General features: G+C 41.4%; 1 long non-coding RNA gene across 1 annotated transcript; it reads left to right on the top strand.

Moving 5' to 3' along the window:
* Positions 1 to 16,240: 16,240 nt before the first annotated feature.
* Positions 16,241 to 21,535, top strand: LOC307170026. The gene is made up of 4 exons (XR_013823269.1): positions 16,241 to 17,489; positions 18,964 to 18,999; positions 19,201 to 19,544; positions 19,780 to 21,535. It is a non-coding gene; the product is annotated as an uncharacterized lncRNA (long non-coding RNA).
* The last annotated feature ends 558 nt before the right edge of the window (positions 21,536 to 22,093 follow it).

Consider the following 22,093-nt stretch of genomic DNA (forward strand, 5'->3'; position numbering starts at 1 on the left):
GTGGTTGCCATGGTTGCGAGAGAGTGAAAGTCGCCTAAGCCAATCCTTTGTTTCGTCCCGAATGGAAATAATGAGCTGTGTTTAATGCAGATTAAATGGTCTAGAGTCACTCGATTTTTATTCTCTTTTTTTCAGAGTACTTACATTTTAATTATGTATTGATATATATAGAAAGTTTAAACAAATTTGAAAAAAAATCTTTTTTTATAAAATTCCTACCTACCCTACCTTTAATACAATAGGAATCTAGCAGAGTATGGGTTGCGAGTTCCTCTTGTGACGTCATCACCCAGTAACAGAAAAAACACGCTACCTTTGAAGAAACCCCAATAAATGTTATTTTAACGCATTTTAAGACAGAAATAATTAAATATATACATATAGAGCACTTTAATTTACACATTAATTGGCTGTGGTGGTTAACCTGCAACTTACACTTTAAATCTGCATATAGCGTGGGAATTGAAGATCGGATTTAAATCCGTTTCACAAAAACACATTTATGTGGCCAGATGTAAATGGAATCGTTTTGATAAATCAGATAGCTATCCGATCTGAGAAAACGCATGAAGTGGCCAAGTGTGAACAGCCCCATGCGCTTGAAAAAGCACAAATCTGTGGCAAAACTCAAGTGATATTACGACAGGAGTGACGGCGGTGTGTAAATCGAGTTTCCCCTCACACTTCTGCTAGTTTTCCTAAGATCTCTGATTCTGTGTGAATTGATGGCCATCATTATTACAGACCTCCTGTGTTAAAATTACATTACTCCATCTACCCTTGTAAAACTAATCCTGTCCGAATAGGGCTGTCTGGATCTTGGTCTTGACTAGACCTCTGGTTTGAGCGATAAACACATTTTTATAGATAGGATAGGATAAATTAAATAGATTAGATAGCTACGTCTTACCGTGCACGAGGAATGCTGAAACCGTGAACAAATAAACGAAAAACGTATTTGTCTCCATGTTTGGCTACTTTGAATGAATGGAACAGCACTGCTTAAAAACTGCGATATTGGTTTATCCTGAAGAGTGTCGTTGTTGTCAGAGTCTACGTGATCCTTATATGCCAAAGGTTGCGTGGTTAGCCTCTTACTTAATGTCTGAGAAATGTTAGCAAAACATGGTAATTGTGAAAATCCCAGAAACTCTACATTCTTCTAAAATGTTTTGCAAATTGCAGGAAAAGATTTCTCAAGAATTAGAAATTATGGGAATTAAATGAGTTCTTATTTTTGACTCGATGTAGGCTACTATATTAAAACATACACACACACACACACACACACACACACACACACACACACACACTAGGAGAGGAGAGAGAGTGATAGAGCTAATTCAGTGAATGGAGTCTATTAGGAGGCCATGATTGGCAAGGGCCAATGGAGGGAATGTGGGCAGGACAAGACATCCCAACCTACAAAAGTTCATTTTATGAAATTCATAATACATAATTTCTATAGGCTATAGGCCTATGCTAGCCTGACTACATCAGACTTTGTACTTCCGCTCAATTTAAGTTCGCTTCTGTACTCAGTCTGAGATAGCGACCTATCTCCCAGTTTTCCTCCGGCCTCAAAACAGCCGGCCAATCAACGAACAGAGTGCGGGCTGAGAGCCGTGACGTAGACGCTAAGCGCCGAGTTTAAGATTGTAGTTTAGGTTAGGGAAATCAAAAACGACCGCGGATATGGAGACACGGGATGCAATTCGCTCTGTTGTGGAGAATATTCCCGGCATTTGCAAACTAAAGCCCGAACAAGAAGAGTGTTTGTTAAACATTTTGAATAGAGGTGATGTTGTGGCCCTACTTCCAACAGGTTTTGGGAAAAGTTTAATTTATCAACTATTACCGATCGTCAGCGAGAAACTGGGGAGGCCAAAGGCCGGCAAGGCAAGTACTGGACCTATTTCAAACCTAGTATTGCAGTGTTTAACCCACCTCGGTGACACTGCTCCGTGATGGCAAGTCCATGGCCTTCCTTGACTTTTTTATGGTCCTTGGAGTTTTAGAGGGTGTATCTCGGTCTCTTTTATCTGTCGAGCTCGAACTGGCACCCTTTTGACAGGTCAGTGTCTCCTTTCTTTCCAGTCCTTAAATATTGCCATGTCATGCTGTAATCTTGCAATTAAGTTGCAGCATTTCAGACAGACTCGAGATGAACAAAGAGCTGTGTTTACCAGAACTAATCCTAACTTTGACAGTTGGCTGCAAATATTTTCTTGTTTCTCTCTACTGTCAAATATTAGTTTAGAGGCCCTGATTGTACCGTGGATGCGTAGATTTACTTAACATAATCTGCAAAAGTCGTTCACAGCCATGTTCACTCCAGTATTTCGCTCAATGGTTTTGTTTTCGCATCATACATGTGTTTACAGAGCCAGCGCATAACACACGTCATAACCAAACGCTATGTGATTGACTTAAGGGTAATGATTTTAAACTTCAACTGCCCTTCCAGACTCTGTCTACGAAGCAAAGTGAAGTAGCAGAGTTTGGTGTTACCAGGCTAGGCCTATGCAATTATTTGTTCATAATGTTACAATATGTAGATTACTTTTACTATTTATAAGCTGCTTATACTATTCATGTAAACTGCTTTTAGCCTATTTATATTCCATTGCAGCTTTAAACAGGTCTAAGGAATAATATGCACATGAATGAAATGAAAGTTGTTGAACTCACCTCAACATGTCTTTTACAATCATTTAACCCGCCATGGGCAATCCTGAAGGCACTGTTACAAACTGTACAGCGTGCAAGACTATCATTATGTTTTACTCTTATAAGACAGGGGTAACACTCATGTAGTCTGCCGTAAAATGTATTTTATACTTTCGTTTTTTGCATGTTTTTTTGTGGCACTCTCCCTTTGCCATGGCACTCCTGTTTCTAGATAAACTGAATTGATTAATTTGGTTCGGGAGAAGAGATAAAACCCGCCCACACTGACAATTGATTGGTTGATTTACCGAAACAGGCCAATCAGATGCTCTCTATCTTACACGCGCACACACGCACACACGCAAGGTCTCTCGCTCCCTCTCCCTCTCTGCTGTGCACGCGCGCTCTGGCTCGCTCGCTCTAGATTCCGGGAGATTTTAACTCATTTGCAGGTATCAGGGAGCCGCTATCAATATGCGGGAGACTCCCAGAACTTCCGGGAGACTTGGGATGTCTGCATCAGGGTTCCCACGAGAAGTGCCATAATGAGTCAGCGCCTCGGTTTAACGTCTCATCCGAAGGACGGATGTGTCTGGTGTTTTGACAATAATAATTCTGTCACAGGGTGACTATGTTCAGTGGGGGAGGAACGCACACACCAGGGAAAGGGTTTCCCTCAGGGAATGTTTTTAATGTGACCCCCAGCCAAATGGCTGTTTCCTGTGCCTGGATGTAAACAGTGACAATCTAGCGATCCAATAGATAAATCAGTTTCAGGTGTTCGGCGGGAAGAATCTACGCTGGCGATTGGCCCGCATGTGAGGCGGGAGTGCTTTATATGTTCATTGTTGCCGACAGCTGTGGGCAGCAGAGGCGGAGAGAACGCGGCAGAGGCGCGGGAGAGGCCGGCGCCCAGGAAAGGGGCGCTCGGCCGACGAGTGCAATAGACGCGGAGAGAGACCGGCGCCCAGGAAGGGGCGCTCGGCCGATGAGAGTGCAGCAGATGCGGGGGAGAGACCGGCGCCCAGGAAGGGGCGCTCGGCCGACGATTTGATCGAGTGCGTTTATAACGCGAAATCAACGCGATCATTACGGCTGCCGCCGTCACGTGGACACGGCCCCGATTGTCGGGTTGAGAGGCGTGTGTGCCTGCTTCGTGGTTCAATGTGAGGAGATGTGCGTCTGCCTGTGACTCCCCTGACCTGCATGGTATGGTGAGCTTTGCTCATATCCTGTTTTCTCTGCCAGTTGAAACAAATGCTCCCTAAGGGATTCCCTCGGCCCGTCTGCCTTACTGCTTTACTGTTCTGCCGCTCTACTACCTTACTGTTGTACTGCTTATTTTCTCTTAACACAGCAACTAGCCAGCCCAGCCCAACTTTAAGGAGATGTTTTTCTTGGACACTGCTCAATTGCCGTGGTCACAGTGAGTTTACTGTTTTGAAGTGTCCTGTTCTTGAAGTGTTCACATTGGGAAGGGGATGTGTGTGCACGAGTGCTTTGACGGTTTCGGATTGTTTGGTCTGCATCTACAGTTCCAGAAAAACAGCCTCCTCTGAGCCCAGTGAAGAGCTGCTAATGCTGTGAGTCATATGTGTCCTCCACTCTCTGTCTGAGCCCAGTGAAGAGCTGCTAATGCTGTGAGTCATATGTATCCTCCACCCTCTGTCTGAGTCCAGTGAAGAGCTGCTAATGCTGTGAGTCATATGTATCCTCCACTCTCTGTCTGAGTCCAGTGAAGAGCTGCTAATGCTGTGAGTCATATGTATCCTCCACTCTCTGTCTGAGCCCAGTGAAGAGCCTGCTAATGCTGTGAGTCATGTGTATCCTCCACTCTCTGTCTGAGCCCAGTGGAGAGCTGCTAATGCTGTGAGTCATATGTATTCTCCACCCTCTGTCTGAGTCCAGTGAAGAGCTGCTAATGCTGTGAGTCATATGTATCCTCCGCCTCTCTGTCTGAGTCCAGTGAAGAGCTGCTAATGCTGCGAGTCATATGTATCCTCCACCCTCTGTCTGAGTCCAGTGAAGAGCTGCTAATGCTGTGAGTCATATGTATCCTCCACTCTCTGTCTGAGTCCAGTGAAGAGCTGCTAATGCTGTGAGTCATATGTATCCTCCACCCTCTGTCTGAGTCCAGTGAAGAGCTGCTAATGCTGTGAGTCATATGTATCCTCCACTCTCTGTCTGAGCCCAGTGAAGAGCTGCTAATGCTGTGAGTCATATGTATTCTCCACCCTCTGTCTGAGTCCAGTGAAGAGCTGCTAATGCTGTGAGTCATATGTATCCTCCACTCTCTGTCTGAGCCCAGTGAAGAGCCTGCTAATGCTGTGAGTCATATGTATCCTCCACTCTCTGTCTGAGCCCAGTGAAGAACCTGCTAATGCTGTGAGTCATATGTATTCTCTACTCTCTGTCTGAGCCCAGTGAAGAGCCTGCTAATGCTGCGAGTCATATGTATCCTCCACTCTCTGTCTGAGCCCAGTGAAGAGCCTGCTAATGCTGTGAGTCATATGTATCCTACCCTCTCTGTCTGAGTCCATTGAAGAGCCTGCTAAAGCTTGAAGAACCTACTAAAGCTGTCTCTGTCTGAGTAGAGAACGAGGAACTGCTGGTCGATTCCTTCTGGGAGTAATTGCTTACTTCAAAGACTTTTAATCAATAAAAAAATATAAAACCTTTTGAATCTATTCTGTGTCCTGTCTTGACTTTGTGGGAATACGGTCTTGCTCCTCAGGGTGGTACGCAATTTAGGGAGGGGCGGCTAGCGCGCGCCCCCCTGCCTGTGACACTTGGCGTAGTCGGCAGGGTTCCGCCCTGGGTTTGAGCAACCGTAGACCTCCAAATGTCAGACGACGGGGCACCAATAACATGCTCCCATGTTATGCCGGTCTTTATGGGTGCCCCTTGGGTGCGGAGGTTTGGAGGACCAGGATCAGAGCTGGATTGCTTTGGGCTGTGGAAGACTGAATTTGATGAGAGTAAGAGAGACGACTTTGGGCTGGGGCTAGGACAAGCTAAGTGCATGCTATTTTAACAACTTCCATATTGGGGGTGTATTACTGTTCTGCTGCTCTACTATATCAATGCTGCCTCACTTGTGTTGTAGCAACGACCCGCTAGCCCCACTGTGCCATTCCAGAGACTGGGTTTATTCATCCGTGTTCTAGGGACTAGAACTCAAAAGTGGGGGAGGATGTCACAGGGTGACTATGTTCAGTGGGGGAGGAACGCACACACCAGGGAAAGGGTTTCCCTCAGGGAATGTTTTTAATGTGACCCCCAGCCAAATGGCTGTTTCCTGTGCCTGGATGTAAACAGTGACAATCTAGCGATCCAATAGATAAATCAGTTTCAGGTGTTCGGCGGGAAGAATCTACGCTGGCGATTGGCCCGCATGTGAGGCGGGAGTGCTTTATATGTTCATTGTTGCCGACAGCTGTGGGCAGCAGAGGCGGAGAGAACGCGGCAGAGGCGCGGGAGAGGCCGGCGCCCAGGAAAGGGGCGCTCGGCAGACGAGTGCAATAGACGCGGAGAGAGACCGGCGCCCAGGAAGGGGCGCTCGGCCGATGAGAGTGCAGCAGATGCGGGGGAGAGACCGGCGCCCAGGAAGGGGCGCTCGGCCGACGATTTGATCGAGTGCGTTTATAACGCGAAATCAACGCGATCATTACGGCTGCCGCCGTCACGTGGACACGGCCCCGATTGTCGGGTTGAGAGGCGTGTGTGCCTGCTTCGTGGTTCAATGTGAGGAGATGTGCGTCTGCCTGTGACTCCCCTGACCTGCATGGTATGGTGAGCTTTGCTCATATCCTGTTTTCTCTGCCAGTTGAAACAAATGCTCCCTAAGGGATTCCCTCGGCCCGTCTGCCTTATTGCTTTACTGTTCTGCCGCTCTACTACCTTACTGTTGTACTGCTTATTTTCTCTTAACACAGCAACTAGCCAGCCCAGCCCAACTTTAAGGAGATGTTTTTCTTGGACACTGCTCAATTGCCGTGGTCACAGTGAGTTTACTGTTTTGAAGTGTCCTGTTCTTGAAGTGTTCACATTGGGAAGGGGATGTGTGTGCACGAGTGCTTTGACGGTTTCGGATTGTTTGGTCTGCATCTACAGTTCCAGAAAAACAGCCTCCTCTGAGCCCAGTGAAGAGCTGCTAATGCTGCGAGTCATATGTATCCTCCACCCTCTGTCTGAGTCCAGTGAAGAGCTGCTAATGCTGTGAGTCATATGTATTGTGATGAACGCTGGGGATTTGTCTTCCTGGTTTGGTTCGGCCCATCTGAAACTTTCTGCAGCGCATTTCATTGATGGCCTGAAGGAAGAGATAATTGATCTCACCTGGAGTGAGGAGATTTAAGGAGAGTGAGAGAAGCGGAATGAGGAGCAGCACGGGACTGGCTTGTCGCGCTCGGGAAAGAAATGGGGATGTTTTGTGTTGCTCGAGACCGTTAGGGTTTGTCCGGCAACGAAGATAGCTAGCTAGACCGACCTGTGTAGTTAGATAATAGTGGGGCTGGGGTGTAGGAGCGCTGGCTACATGTTCCAGGAACGGTTAAGAGCCGTGCTGTCCAAAGAGACCTCGTAAAGCCCAAAGACACTTTATACGTTTATAGGACTAATTCAGGCCAGAACCAGTGATTAATTGCCGTGACTGTGAGGACGGGAACAACGCTGAGGAGAGCGCGTGCTGTTGTGGACTGCCTGGCACGGCTGATTCCTTCCCTAGACCCCGGGTCGGGGTCTTGTGTCATGGAAACGGGCAAGTGTTTTATATTTTAATTACCATTGTGAGCATGTATGAGTGAGTGTGTATGTTGTATTTTAAGATTGTGAGGTTTACGGCCATTATAATTCGTGTATGCTGGACTAGGGACGTGCTGATTTTCCACTTTAAAAACCTGATTGCTGTGTGATCACGATTTATATTGTGTTGTGCTGGTCTGAGGTTAACCACTAGAGTGCAGTGGAGTGACGTGTTTGGAGTTTCACTTGTGTATCGCCGTTTGTCCTAGTGAGCGTACTGAGTTGATGTTTGATGAACTAAATGCTGTTTCATATAATGACTACTTTTCTAAATTGAACATTGTCAATAAAGTAATATTTTCCATTAAAGCCTGTGGTGTGGTGTACCCTCTGTCCTCCATTGAAATCTAATTAAACCTCTTAAAACAAACCCCAGTCAAGAGGTTTATTACAGTATCCTCCACTCTCTGTCTGAGCACAGTGAAGAGCTGCTAATGCTGTGAGTCATATGTATCCTCCACTCTCTGTCTGAGTCCAGTGAAGAGCTGCTAATGCTGTGAGTCATATGTATCCTCCACCCTCTGTCTGAGTCCAGTGAAGAGCTGCTAATGCTGTGAGTCATATGTATCCTCCACTCTCTGTCTGAGCCCAGTGAAGAGCTGCTAATGCTGTGAGTCATATGTATTCTCCACCCTCTGTCTGAGTCCAGTGAAGAGCTGCTAATGCTGTGAGTCATATGTATCCTCCACTCTCTGTCTGAGCCCAGTGAAGAGCCTGCTAATGCTGTGAGTCATATGTATCCTCCACTCTCTGTCTGAGCCCAGTGAAGAGCTGCTAATGCTGTGAGTCATATGTATCCTCCACTCTCTGTCTGAGCCCAGTGAAGAGCTGCTAATGCTGTGAGTCATATGTATCCTCCACTCTCTGTCTGAGCCCAGTGAAGAGCCTGCTAATGCTGTGAGTCATATGTATCCTCCACTCTCTGTCTGAGTCCAGTGAAGAACCTGCTAATGCTGTGAGTCATATGTATCCTCCACCCTCTGTCTGAGTCCAGTGAAGAGCTGCTAATGCTGTGAGTCATATGTATCCTCCACTCTCTGTCTGAGCCCAGTGAAGAGCTGCTAATGCTGTGAGTCATATGTATCCTCCACTCTCTGTCTGAGCCCAGTGAAGAGCTGCTAATGCTGTGAGTCATATGTATCCTCCACTCTCTGTCTGAGCCCAGTGAAGAGCTGCTAATGCTGTGAGTCATATGTATTCTCCACCCTCTGTCTGAGTCCAGTGAAGAGCTGCTAATGCTGTGAGTCATATGTATCCTCCACTCTCTGTCTGAGCCCAGTGAAGAGCCTGCTAATGCTGTGAGTCATATGTATCCTCCACTCTCTGTCTGAGCCCAGTGAAGAGCCTGCTAATGCTGTGAGTCATATGTATCCTCCACTCTCTGTCTGAGTCCAGTGAAGAACCTGCTAATGCTGTGAGTCATATGTATCCTCCACTCTCTGTCTGAGTCCAGTGAAGAACCTGCTAATGCTGTGAGTCATATGTATTCTCCACCCTCTGTCTGAGTCCAGTGAAGAGCTGCTAATGCTGTGAGTCATATGTATCCTCCACTCTCTGTCTGAGCCCAGTGAAGAGCTGCTAATGCTGTGAGTCATATGTATTCTCCACTCTCTGTCTGAGCCCAGTGAAGAACCTGCTAATGCTGTGAGTCATATGTATCCTCCACTCTCTGTCTGAGTCCAGTGAAGAACCTGCTAATGCTGTGAGTCATATGTATCCTCCACTCTCTGTCTGAGTCCAGTGAAGAACCTGCTAATGCTGTGAGTCATATGTATTCTCCACCCTCTGTCTGAGTCCAGTGAAGAGCTGCTAATGCTGTGAGTCATATGTATCCTCCACTCTCTGTCTGAGCCCAGTGAAGAGCTGCTAATGCTGTGAGTCATATGTATTCTCCACTCTCTGTCTGAGCCCAGTGAAGAGCTGCTAATGCTGTGAGTCATATGTATTCTCCACCCTCTGAGTCCAGTGAAGAGCTGCTAATGCTGTGAGTCATATGTATCCTCCACTCTCTGTCTGAGCCCAGTGAAGAGCCTGCTAATGCTGTGAGTCATATGTATCCTCCACTCTCTGTCTGAGCCCAGTGAAGAGCTGCTAATGCTGTGAGTCATATGTATTCTCCACCCTCTGTCTGAGCCCAGTGAAGAGCTGCTAATGCTGTGAGTCATATGTATCCTCCGCCTCTCTGTCTGAGCCCAGTGAAGAGCCTGCTAATGCTGTGAGTCATATGTATCCTCCACTCTCTGTCTGAGCCCAGTGAAGAACCTGCTAATGCTGTGAGTCATATGTATTCTCCACCCTCTGTCTGAGCCCAGTGAAGAGCTGCTAATGCTGTGAGTCATATGTATCCTCCGCCTCTCTGTCTGAGCCCAGTGAAGAGCCTGCTAATGCTGTGAGTCATATGTATCCTCCACTCTCTGTCTGAGCCCAGTGAAGAGCCTGCTAATGCTGTGAGTCATATGTATCCTCCACTCTCTGTCTGAGCCCAGTGAAGAGCCTGCTAATGCTGTGAGTCATATGTATCCTCCACTCTCTGTCTGAGCCCAGTGAAGAGCTGCTAATGCTGTGAGTCATATGTATTCTCCACCCTCTGTCTGAGTCCAGTGAAGAGCTGCTAATGCTGTGAGTCATATGTATCCTCCACTCTCTGTCTGAGCCCAGTGAAGAGCCTGCTAATGCTGTGAGTCATATGTATCCTCCACTCTCTGTCTGAGCCCAGTGAAGAACCTGCTAATGCTGTGAGTCATATGTATTCTCTACTCTCTGTCTGAGCCCAGTGAAGAGCCTGCTAATGCTGCGAGTCATATGTATCCTCCACTCTCTGTCTGAGCCCAGTGAAGAGCCTGCTAATGCTGTGAGTCATATGTATCCTCCACTCTCTGTCTGAGCCCAGTGAAGAGCCTGCTAATGCTGTGAGTCATATGTATCCTACCCTCTCTGTCTGAGCCCAGTGAAGAGCCTGCTAATGCTGTGAGTCATATGTATCCTCCACTCTCTGTCTGAGTCCAGTGAAGAACCTGCTAATGCTGTGAGTCATATGTATTCTCCACCCTCTGTCTGAGTCCAGTGAAGAGCTGCTAATGCTGTGAGTCATATGTATCCTCCACTCTCTGTCTGAGCCCAGTGAAGAGCTGCTAATGCTGTGAGTCATATGTATTCTCCACCCTCTGAGTCCAGTGAAGAGCTGCTAATGCTGTGAGTCATATGTATCCTCCACTCTCTGTCTGAGCCCAGTGAAGAGCTGCTAATGCTGTGAGTCATATGTATCCTCCACTCTCTGTCTGAGCCCAGTGAAGAACCTGCTAATGCTGTGAGTCATATGTATTCTCCACCCTCTGTCTGAGCCCAGTGAAGAGCTGCTAATGCTGTGAGTCATATGTATCCTCCGCCTCTCTGTCTGAGCCCAGTGAAGAGCCTGCTAATGCTGTGAGTCATATGTATCCTCCACTCTCTGTCTGAGCCCAGTGAAGAACCTGCTAATGCTGTGAGTCATATGTATTCTCTACTCTCTGTCTGAGCCCAGTGAAGAGCCTGCTAATGCTGTGAGTCATATGTATCCTCCACTCTCTGTCTGAGCCCAGTGAAGAGCTGCTAATGCTGTGAGTCATATGTATTCTCCACCCTCTGTCTGAGTCCAGTGAAGAGCTGCTAATGCTGTGAGTCATATGTATCCTCCACTCTCTGTCTGAGCCCAGTGAAGAGCCTGCTAATGCTGTGAGTCATATGTATCCTCCACTCTCTGTCTGAGCCCAGTGAAGAACCTGCTAATGCTGTGAGTCATATGTATTCTCTACTCTCTGTCTGAGCCCAGTGAAGAGCCTGCTAATGCTGCGAGTCATATGTATCCTCCACTCTCTGTCTGAGCCCAGTGAAGAGCCTGCTAATGCTGTGAGTCATATGTATCCTACCCTCTCTGTCTGAGTCCATTGAAGAGCTGCTAATGCTTGAAGAACCTACTAAAGCTGTCTCTGTCTGAGTAGAGAACGAGGAACTGCTGGTCGATTCCTTCTGGGAGTAATTGCTTACTTCAAAGACTTTTAATCAATAAAAAAATATAAAACCTTTTGAATCTATTCTGTGTCCTGTCTTGACTTTGTGGGAATACGGTCTTGCTCCTCAGGGTGGTACGCAATTTAGGGAGGGGCGGCTAGCGCGCGCCCCCCTGCCTGTGACAATTCCATAATTCTCACTCCAAGCTAAACTCAAAAGGTGGCAGCCCTGTAAATTATTTAATGTATAAATTAAGGTATTTGTCCAAAAAAAAAAAAAAAGAAGAAAAAAAAAAAAGAAAAGGCAATGTCATACTATGTAGCAGTGCTATTGTGGCGTCATAATCTGTTTGGTTATAAAATGTATTCTCTGAACTAAATGAAATCAAGTGCATCGTGCTGTGGAATTATTCATTCACAGACAGCTTACTTACGAAGATGTTCAACTAATAAAGATCTTCGTCGCTGGCAAACAATATGATGCAGTTAAACGTTAAAGTGTTAAAATTATGGTAATTCTAGCTTTTTTATTATTATTGAACTTTAAAAATTACAGAATTCCATGTCAAGTTCTTGACACATTTCTTTTACACATTTTCGCATTTGTAAGTAGGCCTACGACTTGAAACAAGAATAATTTAAATAGCCTAAAAAAATTAAATAAAAACTTAAAAATAAAGGGCATCACAAATGTTAAATTAATTTAGCAGAGATACAGTTCTTTGGAACTTTTAGCAAACTTGGGGTTTTATCATAGGCTTGCAGCTGCCAGATCCTGGGCTTATCTGATGTGACTCAGTGTATTTTCTTCAAGAATTTCTGCTATTTGCCTAAACGCCCAGATTGTCGGGTGTTTCTGTTCTTCATCTATATAAGAGGAAGTTTTCTGTTTTTACCCATTATCTGGAGTCTTTTCCATTGTTTCATTAAAGACATTGTAATTTGCATTTGGGTCCTCTCTTACCTTCACAACAAGATGACAAATTTAAGACTAGGTTGCAGTTCATTTTAACACCTAGAAATTGAGACATCTCACACCAAAAGCGATGTACAATTTAGGACTAAGTTAAGCGAGTCATCGTGAAGAGGCAAAAACAATGCAAGAAGTGCTCAAAGTTCGAAGTTCATACGAAGTTCAGGCATAGCTCAAAGTAGCATAAGCCAGATAAGGGAAGATTAAAGGAAAAGGAATTTCCATTACTCCATGGTGGGCGTGAGAAACAAGGCTGATCTGCCTATAAAACAGTATAAGCAGTGCCCCAGACTGCCCCATGAAACAGTGCCCCATACAGTGAGGTCTAAATATTAGATGGGTCAGCAGTCATCAACATGCTGAAACCAGGTGTAGCTAAAACCTTGCTTTTCCAGCCAGATCTTCATGCCTTATATCAAAGAGTAACTTGAAAGGGTCGACAGAGTGGATATTGTATGGGACTGCAATGGAATTACCATCTTAAATTTCCAGAAGAGGGGAAAGGGGACAAGAACAAGAGTGGATGTGGTGGATGCTTTTTACCCCAAATACCATAGTTTTACATATTCTTCCGTTATTGAAAAACTGTTGAACTGTCAAACTTACCTTGAACAAAACATGAAAATAGTTGAGACCTCTGTCTCAAAATATATTCAACAATTTTATCGATTCTCATTTAATCCCACTTCACAGTAGTGACTGCAGTTTTTCCTTACAGATTTTAGTGTGTGGAATTAAAAAGCATATGCAGCACATGTTCATTTATTAGGCTAATTTAAGATGTCCACATGAGTTCAGGGAAGGTCTAACATTATTGGGTATAGTCATGTAACCACACACATTTATTTCGGGGGATTGCCTTAACACAATGATTATCAAAGCTCAGAAATGACAGCTGAGTTTTCAAAGTTCATTTTTGAATAGCTCGTATTATTTTTTTTATTATTATTTTTTTGCACACATCATTATGAAAGGATTATCTATACATACTGAAACGATAGCAATTCATGGTTTATTGTGTTGGCAGACTGCAGATAAATGAAGGTCACAATTACTGATGGTATAACACAAGGAGTCTATCTATCTATCTATCTATCTATCTATCTATCTATCTATCTATCTATCAAAATAATGAATCAAGAGTCTTGTAATTTTCATTAAAAAAATTAAGGTGACAACTAAAAACAGTGTGTATATTTAATTAAGAAAACTGTGGTTCAGTGTTGTATAGAAAATATTGAGAATATTTCACTAATAAAACCAAGAGATACGTTTTCCTAAAAATTTAAGGAAAAACTTACCAGTTTTGAGGCTTGAATTGAGGAACCAATTAAGCTGATAAAATTAAGGAAAAGGGCTACCTATTTATTTGAAGAGAATTAGCTCAATTATGCGGTTTTATTTATTGTTAGTTCCCAGCATGCTTTGCATATGGCTGGAAATGGAGAGTAAATATTGAAATGAAGTGTTATTTTATGTGTTTTTGAGTAAAGGGAAACTCTTCAGTTATGTTTGACATTTGAAAGAGTTCTGATGGTGAAGTTTTGATCATTAGTATTAGAGCCGTAGAGCTTTTGGTTAGGTTGTGAATAACTGCATAATAATATGAGGCATGTGGCAATATGTTCAATGAGAAATAATTTAACTAATGCCAGTATTTGATGCTCTGATAGCAGAGATCTGAGTGTCTGTCTGTACTTATTTATTGTGTTATTTATTATTTCAGTTTATTTTTAAGTGTATAATAAATATCTTATATCCAATTTATTATAATTTATGTAAATTTGTCATCATTTTATTTGATTATTTGCCGTGCCGTACTGCTGCATAGGAATGCTTTTTTGCTTTTTGAAACTGAGCCAGACAATTTTTACCATTTGTTTCATGGACTTTTCTTTTTTTTTTACATAATTGAAATTGATTGTTTAATAACCTTACACATACCATGCAGATTCATACATGTCTTCTCTGGGAAATTTTTCAGATTAAATGGGTCAAATCTACTAAATAATAATAATAATAATAATTATATATATATATATAGGCCTATATAAAAAAAACATCAAACAATAGGCTAGCCTATATCAAAATAGCACAGAATGCCATCAAGGATCAGTCAAATTTAATAGGTGTCTTTTGAAAAGCGGATGTTTTGGACGTTTTATGCATTAGCAAACAGCTCCGGACATTTAATCCAGTAGAAAGAATTAAAAACGAACCGACTAACATTTTATTAGACCATACATGCTAAAAATGAGGGATGGATTTCACAAAATGAGTGTGATTTTCTTTTTCTTTTTTATAAAGACCCTTATATTCCTCCATTTTAAATGTTCCCAATACAGATACAAGTTGTGAAAATCCACCAGGGAGATTTAGCGGGAATCTCTCTATTACAGAACTGGATTATTGTATTAAACCACGCAATGATCAGTGAACTTCCTTCTTTTAATCAAGATACAACTCGTGTATTGAATATTATTAAGGAAATGGAAATTACAGATTCATGTTTTAGTGACTATATGGATATCGAATAGTTGTACATTATTTAGATCAGATCATCTATTTATAAAAAGCCGCCGGCATGTATTATTTTACAATAACAGAATGGACATTGAATAACAACTTCTTTCTGTTTCAAGATCAATTCAATAAACAAATTAAAGGTACAGCAATGGGTGAATGATTTGCTTCTAATTATCCTCATTTGTTTTTAGGATTTTGGGAAAATAAATTATTTTTCAGATTCTGAGTATTTTCTATATTTTACGTTTAATATAAGAAAAACAAAATAAGAGTTAAATAAACAGTATACATAAAACAGATTAGAAAAAAATAATAATAAATCTGTAGACTTTTATTGAGCTGAGGAGATCCTAGTGTTGCTGGACTGGGATGGGCAGCACTGTATGACCCTGCTAAGGCCTCTGCCGGAGTGAATCATGTGGGATCAGTGTAAATTTCTATTGTCCACTAACAGGTTTCAGATGACTCACGCGTGGGCAGTTACTGAGATGTTCATAAGATTTTTATTTATTTACTTGTGCTTTCCTTATTTCCTCCTCCAATCTTTTCACAGGATCCATTGTGTTTCTTCCTTTTCTAAATCCGCTTTGACATCTAGCCATTTTATTCTCCAAGGAGCCTCTACCCTCAAAAAAATGTGTTAGTTTTTCCATTCTCTTACATATAAGCAATGTTGATGGAATAGGTCTAAATTATAAAGGGTGACCTGCATCTATTTTAACGAAATAATTACTGGCTCTTTCCAGCTTTGTGGAAGCCGCACGTTCCACAACTTGTTATATAACAGTATCCAGACTTTTCAGTTTTCCCATACTACAATACATGCACGTCATCTTTTCCTGGAGCCGTTTCCCCGGTGCTTTTCAGTGCTTTCTGTAACTCTCCCATGTTTAAAAGAGCATCTTGCTCCTCATCTCCATTAACTTTCCTGCATATTACATCCTTATACTGTGCTTTTGTTCTTTCTATTTACATTTTTTTCTATTAGCCTATATTTTCTTTCTATATTTAAATTTTATTTTGTATCTATATCTATCTATCTATCTATCTATCTAGATATATCTAGGATATATATATATATTAACAAAAGCCTTTGCCATCATTTCTAACTTTTCATTATTTGTGGTCGCAATCACATTTCCTTCAGTCATAACAGGGTAATTTCATTCACCCAAAGTGAATTTATCGAGTTAAATTAGCTTTGCACCCAGTGCTTTAGTATACACTTGTAATGGGACATGGTTGGGGCACTACAAGTCCCATCAGCCCTATAGCTCTATATAATGAAGTAGTGAGGTTTGTTCGCTCTCTCTCGCTTCCTGTCCTTGACTGACCTGTGGATGAATGGATGTCGCGGCACATCTAAAGCGTCAACTGCTGGTAGATATAGAGATTAGTTTGCTCTCTCGCTTCCTGTCCTTGACTGACCTGTGGATGAATGGATGTCGCGGCACATCTAAAGCGTCAACTGCTGGTAGATATAGAGATTAGTTTGCTCTCTCGCTTCCTGTCCTTGACTGACCTGTGGATGAATGGATGTCGCGGCACATCTAAAGCGTCAACTGCTGGTAGATATAGAGATTAGTTTGCTCTCTCGCTTCCTGTCCTTGACTGACCTGTGGATGAATGGATGTCGCGGCACATCTAAAGCGTCAACTGCTGGTAGATATAGAGATTAGTTTGCTCTCTCGCTTCCTCTTTGCTGCACTGATTGTGAGTCATGTGTGAATGATGTCGCGGCAGATTGATCACTTCAGAAGAATAGCGGACGAGCAGTTATGTTAAATGTTGGCACAGCGTTATTGAGAGCTGAATATATGATACTCACCGTTAAGGAGGTAGTTTTACAATTTTATGAAATTGTTTTTAGGATTATGTTTTAATGATTTTCTTTTCTTTTGTTTTTAGTGTTTTTGCCGGATTTTGCCGGAGTGTCAGTCAATAAGGAGCCCGATCTCATGGAAGTGCGTATCTATAGAACGAATGATATTTCTCGTATCATTTACAGTCCCTGACAAAAGTCTTGTCGCTTGTGTACAAATTGACCTGAAGTGCCGCTGAAATATATTTCTAATCAAGATTTTTTTTTTTACAAGAAATGGCTCATTTTAATCCCAACAGCTTTTGTTATAATGTTTCAGTGCAAAACGAAACTGTCAAAACGTATTCTAATATTCACAGCTTGGTAAAGCCCATTGAGTCAATTTTTGCAAAGACATAAGTGTTGTCGCCTTGTCATATGAGCTTCACCTGTGACTAATAATGGATCAGTTAGGTCTCAGGTGTGCGTGACATCACCGTCGGCTGGAGTGACAAAAAGACTGAGCGGCAGCATTGGTTTTCAGCGTGAAGGCTGCGAAAAACACACAAAACGCATCTAAAACGGGAAAGAGCTTTGCGTATGAGTGACTGTACAACTACATTTGACAAGAAATCAGATGTATATTTTACAGACTGGTGAAAGCTATAGAACAGATAAGCAAATGGATCGTTGCGATTCATAGAAACAACTGGACTCCAGGCAGAGAAAGGTAGATTTATCATTTTGTGTCAATATGCTGAATTTAGGGGTAAAATACCCAATATTTTGTATTGTTATATATTGAATTGACTCATCAATTCTCATCAACTCATCAATTAAATATTTACTATCGTTATGCATAATTGGATGTATACAAAACACCATCACAAGTGATACAACTATACTGTTTTAATTTGACTTGGAATTAGGCTCAAAAGAAACAGTATGCTGTTTTTATATTACCACACAGTGTTCAGTGGATTAAATAATTTACTAGATTAACGATCGATCAATCTATAAATTAAACTCACCAAATTAGACAAATAATACATTTTCTTGTCCCTAATAGTCAACATAATGCAGGGGAAACTGTAAAATGAACTGCAGCAGTGCTAAACTTGCATCATAAAACTACAACACTCGACCTATAAATGTATGAATTAAACTCACTGAGACTGTCGACTGGTTGTGGTTAGTTACAGTCAAATCATATAAAACAGTGAAATCGCCCTCGAACTCTTCTGTCTCCTGCACTGCACTGGAGACGGTGACGGGAGCTGAGCTCCACTGAAAGGCTTCTTTCCTATTGGTTGTCGCTCGCTTCTCATTTGCAATGAGAAATTTCTCAGCTGTGATGTAGATTACCTAGATATTACACTTTTTTAAAATGTGACTCTATAAATTGAGAGGATGGGTGGCCTACAAAACCTCTCAGCCCCGGGGCCTAACATTAGGTTAAGGCGGCTCTGATCACTGGATCTTTGGGAAGTTGCAAGGAACACTATATTGTGTCCAACCTTTAGTTTAAAATGATAATTGTTTGTTTTACTCGCGTTTTCACAGTTTCTCCTATTAAATCCAACAGCAGCTCTTCTGTTCTTAGGAAATCTGGTGGAAAAGTGACAGTGCATGCCTTCCATACATAATTGGCGTAATGACTCAAAGACGAACTGCAGCACGCGGAAACTTACCAGTATTACTCAGATTATAACACATTATTACAAGTTTACCATTGTGAATTGGGCTAAGGTAAGGATATAGTAAGGAGATAGAACCAAAAAAACGAACTGCAGCTTTAATGGACCTGAACTAATAATGATCAGTTGTATTTTTTTTAACTAATGTTGACAAATAATAACTTCAGTAACAAATGTATCTTGCTCATTGTTAATGTTAGTTAATGTATTAACTAATGTTAACTAATGAGACCTTGTTAAAGTGTTACCTTGTTCTTTATAATAAAACCATAGGCTACCACAATAAAATCTTTTTAAGCAATTAGTGTAGCATGAAAATTTTATACTGTCACATGCCCAGAACTTTCCACTCCTATTGGTGCATTTATTAAATTGCGCCCACACACTAATTTGAGGTTTAGTAGCTAAATCTGGCCCTTGTTGTGCAAAATACAGGTTTGTTGGATTCTTTGTTGTTGTTTAATTCTACTTCTTCATTGTTTAAATTAAGTGATTATTTTTACACAGACCGACCTGAGGAAGAAAATGTTCAGCTAACTGATGGTGAGATACAATTTACTTTGTGTGGACTCTTGTGCTTATATGTTTGATGTGGCATTATTCTGTCCATTGAGACATCTTTACAAAGATATAAAGTCATAATATTATAGTTAGATGACAGAAGGCTTTATTGAATTAAATACTGTGATTGTTAATGTGTTGTTGTTGAACAAAACTTGGCTTACACTGATCTGTGTTCTCCAGATGTGAAAACTGAGAGAGATGAAATTAAGTCAGTATTCGTGACCGTGGGAGAACTTGTGACTCTACAAACTGATATCACCGAAATACAGGAAAATGAGCTGATACGTTGAAAGTTTGCGGATTCGAAAGGAAACAATCAGACTGAATTTGTTGTCATAGCTAAGTGGGATAAAACAAACAACGAAGAATACCTATATAATGAAGAAAGATTCAAAGACCGTTTAAAACTGGACTACAACACCGGATCTCTCACCATCACTAACATCACACATACACTCTGTGGACATTATATACTCCACATCTCCAGCGAGGGACAGAATAGCTCAAAGATATTCAATGTTACTGTGAGTAGGTCGAGTACTTAAAAGTAATAATTGTTTAACAATCTTTAACTGATAAACTATGTCAAGCACATGTCATAGATAATAGATGAAAGCATTTTTTTTTTAAATCAAGAGAGATAATGACTTCTTTCTGTCTGCAACTTTTTCAGTGTTCTAATTCATTTAATTCAGTTTATTGATGTGAACATTCAAACATCTTCCCTGTTTTTACCTTTGCTTCTTTGTTTTCCTACAGGTCCCAAAGAAAAGACCGAGTACAACGTCAATCCGGAGGACTCATACCAGCCCTTGATAACGAGAGGAGTTTATACACTGGAATATCCACATTTTAATTCCATAATTAAATATATTTTAATTCCACTTAATTAACAAAAACAATAAACAAATGTTCTACTTTTATTTTACAGCCATCTAAAATCCCAATTTACCTTAATGACAAAAGTAAATTTGGGTGTGCAATACAAGCTGAAATAAACTACTCATTAGGCTTGTTTGAGATGAGCAAAATCTGCGCAGAACCGATCACGGTGATCAGCGCGAGAGGCATGCCGGTTAGAAATGTGTCCGAGTGCGGTCCGCCTGGCTCTGATGTCATGCTGACGTATGTCAAAAAAAATTGCGAGCGCAAGGCAGACGTGTCGGATTCTGCAGTCGAGCGCAGTTGCTCTCCACTGACTGCGCTGATCAAAAGCACGATGGGAAACGACTTACTGATGACACAGCTTAATGCTCATTGGCTTAAACAACCGTGATGTATTGTTCTCTTTTAAAATGTTTGATTTTAAAACTCTGATATCATGTTTTATGTGTATTCGTTATGTGTGAATATTCCCAAACTATCTGACAGTGCAATCTCTATGGGTTATGCAATGTAATTTATATATATACACTGTTAGACTTTTCAAGGTTTTTTACAGTAACTTACTAGTTACTGTAATTAAGATTTACAGTACCTAACCGTATTTCAGTATACAGTGCATTACTGTAAAAAACAAGCTAATCAGTACACTACTGTAATTATTTTTATTTGTAATACATATAAATTAGATTTCATAATTTTGATATGGAATTAATTTTATTTTTATCCTACATAAGTACTACTGACATTCATATCAATTAGACAAAATTATTACAAAATACATTTATTTTTATTTTTATTTAAAACATCTCATATACATCACAAAATAAACATGCCAATGCTGGGAATTATGTGTTACATTTTTACACATTAATGGGTGAGTTTAGGGTTTTGTGTTAATTTTAACTCATTCATTGTGTTAATGATTTTAACAAAGTAAATATGTCATAAAGGTTAGCACAACGTGTTAAATTAACACATTATGTGCTGTCCTTAACAAAAATGTCAAACACAGGGCAAAACACAGTTCTTTTCACAAAAGGCTACATGACACATAACCCCACCTTCAAAATCATTTCACTTATTTCCAAAAATGTGTTGGATTCATGTACTGTACACTGGTGGCCAAAAGAAGTATTTAAGTGTCTTATTGTTTTTGAAAGAAGTCTCTTTGATGCTCAAGAAACATTTCTTATTGTTATCAATGTCTGTGTCATGGTTCATGAATCGGCTTGTCTCATTTCTGATGTGTGTGTTTGTGTGTGTGTGTCTGTGTGTGGGTGTGGTTACTCATTGTGTTGATTATTGTCGCCAGCTGTGTTCAATCCCGTTCCCTTTATATGTGCAGTAATTACCATCTCATGTTGTCAGATCGTTGTGGCTTCCTCGGTGTCGTGTCCTGTTCCTGTGTTTTGCTCTCATCTCCTCGTGTGGATTCCTGTCTTCGTGGACCCTCGCCGTTTGTGTTCACGCTGTCTGGATTGTTTATTGTTCCTGGTTCCTGAGCACGTCGATCACCGCACGCCATCTCCGGGTTGCTCAATGAAGTCCCTGCGTCACATCTCCACCTGAGTGTTTGTATCCCCGACCTGTGTTCATCTGACCAGCTCAAATAAAAATCCCTTTTACTTGCAATTGTATCCGTCTCTGTTTCACAACAGTCTGACTGTCAACTCCTCCATCTTTTCCACAGCATAGGAGTAAAAATCATCACCAAAATATTTTTTAAAAACCCAACACAACGTTTTTGTGTAGAAAATTCATATCAGTTTTTTTTTTTTTTTTTTACATTTTTACTAAAATTTAAGAATATATGTAAACAGCTTTTTGTCAATAGCATTTTCAAACATTTCAGATTAACTAAATTAAATTATGCCAGATTAAATTTTAATACTTACATATCCTAAATTCTGTCCAAAAATGCTGAGATCCATAGAGAGAAAGACTGAAATCGATGATTTTAGCCCATTTCAGCTTGTCTGCAGTGAAGGGGTCCCTGTCTAAGACAAATATACATTAAGACACATGCAAGAAATCACTGTGTGATGATCGTTCTCCTTCCTATAGTAGTTAACCCACCTGTGCGCTGATGTTAGGACCTTCCTGTTCAGGTGGGACTGCAATGGTAGATAATCTTCTGCCTAATAAAATATCAAAATAATGTAAAAATATATATAAACTTGAGTTGTTA

The sequence above is a fragment of the Squalius cephalus genome (genome assembly GCF_949319135.1).
Source record: "Squalius cephalus genome assembly, chromosome: 13".
In the NCBI taxonomy this organism is placed as follows: Eukaryota; Metazoa; Chordata; class Actinopteri; order Cypriniformes; family Leuciscidae; genus Squalius; species Squalius cephalus.